The 7,726-nt window shown below is 34.5% G+C and overlaps 1 long non-coding RNA gene across 4 annotated transcripts in view; it reads right to left on the reverse strand.

Annotated features, from left to right (window-relative positions):
* Positions 1 to 7,276, reverse strand: part of LOC102556158 (uncharacterized) — a 143,679-nt gene extending 136,403 nt beyond the window's left edge. For all 4 annotated transcript variants that reach the window (XR_015623471.1, XR_015623468.1, XR_015623470.1 and 1 more), the window contains exons 1-2: positions 7,039 to 7,276; positions 5,271 to 5,306 (exon numbers count right to left, since the gene is read on the reverse strand). This is a non-coding gene — a long non-coding RNA (uncharacterized LOC102556158). The remainder of the gene's footprint in view (positions 1 to 5,270; positions 5,307 to 7,038) is intronic.
* Between the last annotated feature and the right edge of the window lie 450 nt (positions 7,277 to 7,726).

Consider the following 7,726-nt stretch of genomic DNA (forward strand, 5'->3'; position numbering starts at 1 on the left):
TTCCTAAACAATTGCTTCTATTTCTTTAGGAGTTATGGGACTGTTAAGGTGGTTTTTCTGATCCTGATTTAACTTTGGTAGCTAATATTTGTCGAAAACATTGTCCATTTAATTCGGATTTTCCTGTTTTGTTGAGTATAGGCTTTTGTAATAGGATCTGTGATTTTTTTTTAATTTCTTTAGTTTCTGTTGTGATATCTCCATTTTCATTTCTGATTCTGTTAATTGGAATACTGTCTCTGTACAGTTAGTCTGCCTAAGTGTATATTTATCTTGTTGATTTTCTCATAGAAACAACTCCTGGTTTTGTTGATTTCTTTGCATCATTTTCTTAGGTTGATTTCAGCCCTGAGTTTGATTATTCCTGACTTCTTCTCCTGGGTGTGCTTGATTCTTTTTGTTCTAGAGCTTTGAAGTGTGCTGTCAAGCTGCTAGTGTATACTCTCTCCATTTTCTTTTTGGAGGCACTTAGAGCTATAAGTTTTCCTCTTAGTACTGTGTTCATTGTGACCCCTAAGTTTGGATATGTTGAGCATTATTTTTCATTAAAATCTATAGTCTTTAATTTCTTTCTTCATTTCTTCCTTGACCAAGTTATCATTGAATATAGCATTGCTCAGCTTCCACTTGTTTTTATGTTTTTTGTTGTTTTTGTTATTGAAGAAAAAATCTTCATCCATGGTGATCTGATAGCATACATGGGATTATTTGAGTCTTCTTCTATCTGTTGAAGCCTGTTTTGTTACTAATTATATGGTCAGTTTTGGAGAGGGTAACATGAAGTGCTGAAAAGCATGTCTATTCTCTTGATTGAGGATTAAATGTTCTATGGTTCATAACTTCTGTTTGTTTTCCTGTGTCTATGTTAAGTTTCTGTTTCCAGGATCTATCCATTGATAAGATTGGGGCATTGAAGTCTCCCCCTCTTATTGTGTGTTGTACAACATATGCTTTGAGATTTAGTAAAGTTTCTTTTATGAATGTGGGTGCCCTTGTATTTGGAGCATAGATAATCAGAATTATTAGTTCATCTTTGTAGATTTTCCATTGATTAGAGCAATGTCCTCCCTTATCTTATTTGATAACTTTTGGTTGAAAGTCAATTTTATTTGGTATTAGAAAGGATATTTCAACTTGTTGTTTGGGACCATTTGCTCCAGCCTTTTAGTCTGACGTAGTATATGTTTGTCACTGAGGTGCTTTCCCTTTATGCAGCAACATTCTATGCCCTGTTTATGTATCCAATCTGTTAGTCTATGTCCTTATTTGGGAATTGAATCCATTGATATTAACAGATATTAAGACAAGTAATGGTTTCTTTCTGTTATTTTTGTTGTTAGAGGTAGAATTATGTTTGTGAGCTTATCTTCTTTTGGGTTTGTCAAAAGATTATTTTCTTGCTCTTTCTTCAGTGTAGTTTCCTTCCTTGTATTGGAGTTTACCTATTCAGTGTCCTTTCTGGGCTTGAATTTGTGGAAAGATATTGTATAATGTTGGTTTTATCAAGGAATGTCTTTGTTTCTCCATCTATGTTAATTGAGAATTTTGCTGGGTATATTTGCCTTGGCTGGCCTTTGTGTTCTCTTAGGGTCTGCATGACGTCTGCTCACAAACTTCTAGCTTTCATAGGCTGTGTTGTGAATTCTGGTGTAATTCTGATAGGTCTGCCTTTATATGTTACTTGTCCTTTTTTTCTTACTGCTTTTAATATTCTTTCTTTGTTTAGCACATTTTGTGTTTTGATTATTATGTGACAGAAGGATTTTCTCTCCTGTTCCAATCTATGTGGGGTTCTATAGGCTTCTTGAATGGTCATGGGTATCTCTTTCTTTAGGTTAGGGAAGTTTTCTTTTATTAATTTTGTTGAAGAAATTTATTGTCTCTTTAAGTTGGGAATCTTTTAACTCTCTTCTATGCTTATTATCCTTAGGTTTTGTCTTCTCATTACGTTATGGACTTCCTGGAAGTTTTGTGTAGGAGCTTTGTGAATTTTGCACTGTTGTGTCAATGTTTTCTACTGGCCCTGAGATTCTCTCTTTTATCTCTTGTATTCTGTTGACGATGCTTGCATCTGTGACTCCTGATCTCATTCATGGGTTTTCTTTCTTCAGGGTTGTCTCTCTTCTAATTTCTTTATTGTTTTTTTTTATTTCCACTTTTAGATCCTGCATTGTTTTGTCCAATTTCTTCACCTGTTTGGTTGTGCTTTCTTGTAATTCTTTAAGGCATTTTTCTGTTTTCTCTTTAAGGGCTTCTACTTTTTAACCTGTGTTGTCCTGTATTTCTTTAAGGTAGTTATTTATGTCCTTCTTAAAGTTCTCTATCATCATCATGAGGTGTGATTTAAATCCAAATCTTGCTTTTCTCGTGTCTTGGGATATCCAATACTTGCTATCTCTGGAGAACTGGGATCTGATGATGCAAGAACCCTTTGTTTCTTTTGCTTAATTTTTGCACTTGCCTTTTGCTATCTATTTATCACTAATGTTAGTTGGTCTTGCTATGTCTTACTGGAGTATGCCTTTCCTATGTGCCTGTAAGCCTGTGATCTTAGGAGTGAGAATACTCCTGGGAGACCACTTTTCTCAGGATAGGATTTGTTTAAGGAGGGCTGTGGGACAGTCTTAGCTCTGAGCATAGATGGAGACTGGAAGGATCTTGTCCCAGGGTGGTCTGTGGTTCCTGTGCCCTGTGTGTTCCTGGTGGCTCCCGCCTTGAGCAGTTATTGGAAGGAAAGTGGTGGTTTCACCTGTGGGCTTAGGAGTGAGAGCACTCTTGGGAGACCAGTTCTCTCCAGGAAGGATTTGGGTTCAGAGGGCTATAGCACAGCCTTGGCACCAAGGCACAGATGGAGACAGCTAAATTTTCTTTTATAAGAATTGGTTTCTTCATTATGTCTCCTCAAAACAATAGCAATAAAGTCAAGTTAATTACTCATATCTCAATTGTAATTAAGGTAAAATGTACATACCCAGTAGTAGGTTATATTGTCGAGTTAATTTTAGGTAATACTAACTTCCACACACATTTATGCCTCGATAATAATTTATTGATTTTTTCTTCACAAAATTTATATTGAAAGAACCAGAGGGATTGTTCAGTACACAAACCTGATGACCTAAGTTCTATACCTGGAATCAACAGTGGAAGGAGAAAACTGAATACACCAAATTATCTTCCGATCTATACATGTTTGCTAGAGTATGCAACCAGCCCGTCCATAAACATTCATCATACACTTATAGTTATATGAACACATACACAGAGAGAGAGAGAGAGAGAGAGAGAGAGAGAGAGAGAGAGAGGGATGGAGTAATAAAACATAAAATGAAGCTTAAATGAATATATAATAATGGTTTTCACCAGTGTTAAAAGAATGTAAATTTCCCTAAATCCTTGTTTAACTTAAAAAGTATTAAATATCCAACAATATACATACAAAAATGTTATTTTTTTTAAATACTCCATAACTCAATTTCTAAATTTGGGTTATCTCAATTGTTAGCTTTTCATATCAACTTGTGGAATTATAATATTTTCACAATTTCATGGTTAATAATTACCAGGATTCCTGGTTCAATCATTTATATAGAAAGTAGGACTTAGATACTTGATTTCATAGATGTTTTTATGAATTCTTTCCATAATTACTTTCCATATCGTTAACATATACCTTAATTCTTCCTTCTCCACCCATTCATCTTTTAAAAAATTCTCTGCACTTTTAAAGTCTCTGATAAGATTGATGAAGCTAAAAAATGCATGCGGAAACAGACTGAATATAGATCTCTCCTGAGAGACACATCCAGAGCATGTCCACAACAGAGGTCAATGCTAGCAGCAAACCACTGAACTGAGAATAGGATCCCCTTGGGGGAAATTAGAGGAAGGATTGAAAGAGTTGAAGGGGCTTGCAACCCCATATGAACAACAATGCCAAGCAACCAGAGCTTCCAGGGAATAAACCACTACCGAAAGACTATACATGGACTGCATCAGGGCTCCAACTGCATATGTAGCAGAAAATAGACTTGTTGGGGCACCAGGGGAAGGAAAAGCCCTTGGTCTTGCCAAGGATGGACCCTCAGTGCAGGGTAATATGGGAGAGGACAATAAGGGGAATGTATAGGCAGGATACCTGTATGGGGGAGGGGAGGGGAGGGTATGGGGGCTTATGGACAGGAAACCGGGAAGAGGAATGATCTTTGAAATATTGAGTAAAGAAATATATAATAAAAAAATTTTGAAAAGAGAATATGTGCTTTCAGTGAATAATCTCTGTTAGTCTACAGATTATATATTATATAGAAGTTTAACTACCAGATTTTTATTTCATATACCTCAGGACTCGTGTAAGAATATGTTTGAGATATCAAGAAGTTCAGGTACAGTTAAAAGTACTGTTTTGCTTTTGTACATTCTATTATCTAGACATTCTCACGAGAGTACACTGGGTTCTGGTCATATTCCTCTTTATCAGTCAAAGGGAGCTCACAATCATAACCCCATCTAAATCTCCTTATTCCTCAACATTCCATATTCAAATGGTATCACTTGGAGGCTTGTACCTCTAATATATAAATGGAGAAGAGACATTCTAAACCCACAAATGAGGTTATAATTTTCATCTTTATTTATCACACACTGAGTTTAATTACTGTTTATACATGCCTAAACATAGTGTGAAGCTCTTCAGAAAAAATGCTGTGGACATTTATTGTAAATCTAATTTTTAAAATCAAAATATGTACGTTTTCATAGCCCTAAGACATTCAACTTTGGAAAAGGAAAAATAAACCACTAAAAAGTAAGACAATTAGTTTTTTATAGTTCACATGATCAAAGATTTAGATTATTAGCCTTTCTGTAAAATTTTCATTTTAATTTCTTTATTTATAAATATATTTTTGCTGAATGCATTTCATTATTTTAAAAGGTAGAGCAATAAAAACTAAATTCTCACACAATAGCTTAACTAAGCACATTAGATGCACTTTGCTGAATAATATCTGGAGTTTATTAGGTTCAGGAAATCTACAATTTCAAATGTGATGTATAATTATGAAGAATGTAAGAAAAGGAAGGAATTTTGTTATTGGGAGTGAGTGACTATCTCCTTTTGAATAATCAATATAACACAATATAACATGATTTGTATAATTTGTTTTAGTGAAGTACATTACAATACTTTTTTAAAAGTAAGGTTTGTTAAGTGTGTTAAAAGTAGTTATTGAGGGGCTGGGGATTTAGCTCAGTGGTAGAGCGCTTACCTAGGAAGCGCAAGGTCCTGGGTTCGGTCCCCAGCTCTGAAAAAAAAAAAAGTAGTTATTGAATTGTTTGAAGGTGTTGAGTAATTAAAGGTAACTAAGATCAGTAATGAAAAGTAATTTAGTCAAATGTGTGGGTTATTTGTCAATATTACTGTCTGGTTTCATTGAAAGTGTATAGCATACAGATTAATTTGTATGCTCATGATCTGCTCATTTATTATGTATGGATTAATAGGATATATCTTACATACAATTTAATTAAAATGAAAACAACTCTACTTTCTTTGTAAATACATATTGCTTCATGGAAATATAAAAGCTGAAAAAATGAAATATAATACTTCTATTCTAAAAATAATACAATTTACAGTGAAGTGAAAATAGATTATAGAAGTTTGCAAAATTATTTTGTGTTTATGAATTGGGAATATTTACCTCCTGACAATACTAATTAAGTTGTGGTATCAATTATATCCACAACAATGACAAATTCAATACAATTCCTTACAAAATCACAATGCCGTTTTATTTTATATTTTTTATTTTATTTCATCGCTTTGTAAGGAAGACATTGCCCTTATATTAGGCCAGTTATCACGTATATAGTTGGTAACTGAAAGAAAATTTATCTCAGAATCGCATATGCGCATTCCAAACTACTTACATAATGACAGGCTTTCTAAAACGCTTTGGTGAATAACTACTACTATCAATTTAATAATTTAAGGGGACAAAATAACAGTGTTTCAAAAGTATATTTCTTTAGTAACATTATTTTTCACTCAATTTATAAAGTCTTTTTTTATTTACAATATTTATTCCAAATATCTTAACTGAAGAAGTACTTATTTTATTAGACTTGTTTATAAAACATTTATTAGCAAGTTTTTTGCTGCAGGAATTGACCTCAAACTTATTTTGAAAATATGGGCCTCAGCTACTGATACATTTTCTTTTCTTATGAGACTTTTAAAGTATATATATATATATATATATATATATAGCTTTTATATATATATAAAAAATAGTATATATAGTATATATATATATAGCTTTTAATTATTCATCATTTTCATTTTGAGTAATTGTCATACTCAATATTTTAGTCATCTAAATAAATGTACAAATTATATTGTACAATGTCATGTCAATGATGTTAATCTGTATACAAGTGAAGAGAAAAGACTGATTTTGTGAAATACTAAATATGAAAGAGAAAAAAGATTGTCTGATGAAAATCAATTCTACTATCTATAGTTTAGCTGTAGTTAAAATACAGGACAAAAGAAGTAAGGTACATTGTAATCATAAATTGGGAGGAAACCTCTATGTAATATGATATTTCATTAGGTATGTCACTAACACATGACAGTTGATCAAAAATATCATGATCACTGACAAGGTCTCTAAGAAATAACATGAATCTTTATAAGTGTGTCAAAAAAGTAAACTCATCGGTTAAGGTTTAAGTTAAAGATTCAGTGTAATCTCTCTTTAGTTATATTTCTGCTCCAATCTTGAACTGTAATTTTAATTGTTTTTGTTTTATTAATTCTTTAATTTTTTTTACAGGCCAACCTTATCTCCCTTCTGGTCTGCTCTCTGACAGTTTCTTACCTGATACATCCTCCCCCTGTATCCAAGAGGATGTCTCTGCCCTCCAAACCCCCAAGCCACCAGATCGTCCCACTATCCGGGGTCTCAAATCTCTCTAGGGTTAGGTTCCTCTTCTCTCACTGAGGCCAGATCAGGCAGCCCTCTGCTGTACCTGTGTCAGAGGCCTCATGTCAGCTGTGTATGCTGTCTGGTTGGTGACTTAGTGTATAGATTTCAGAAGTCCATGTTAGTTAAGACTGCTGGTCTTCCCATGGGGTCATTCCTCTCCACAGCTACTTTCAGCTTTTCCCTAGTTCAACCACAGGGATCCTCAGCTTCTGTCCATTGGTTGGATGTAAGTATCAGCATCTGTCTCAGTCAGCTGTTTGGGCTTCTTTGAGAACAGGCATGCTAGGCTCCTGTCGGTGAGTACGTCATAATATCAGTAAGTGTCAGCCCTTGAAGCCTCCCCTTGAACTGGATTCCAATTTGGTCCTGTCACTGGACTTCCTTTCCCTCAGGCTCTTCTCCATTTTTTCCCCTGTATTTCTTTCAGACAGAAACAATTCTGAGTCAGAGTTTTTGACTGTGAGATGGCAAGTCCTTCTCTCGACTTGATACCCTGTCTATGTACTGAGTGTGAACTCTACAAGTTCCCACTTCTCACTCTAGGGGATTTCATCTACAGTCCCTACCTTTGGTTCCTGAGATTCACTCACTTCTCAGATCGCTGGTACTTTTTATTAGGGTCCCCTTAACTCCTACCTCCTGAGATTGCTGGTTTACATTCTTTCTTCTGAACTATAGTGTTTCAGTACTCTTTACCCCTGCCCCCGATACCTGATTATGTTCCCTTTTTC

This window comes from Rattus norvegicus, chromosome 6 (genome assembly GCF_021556685.1).
Source record: "Rattus norvegicus strain SHRSP/BbbUtx chromosome 6, alternate assembly SHRSP_T2T, whole genome shotgun sequence".
In the NCBI taxonomy this organism is placed as follows: domain Eukaryota; kingdom Metazoa; phylum Chordata; class Mammalia; order Rodentia; family Muridae; genus Rattus; species Rattus norvegicus.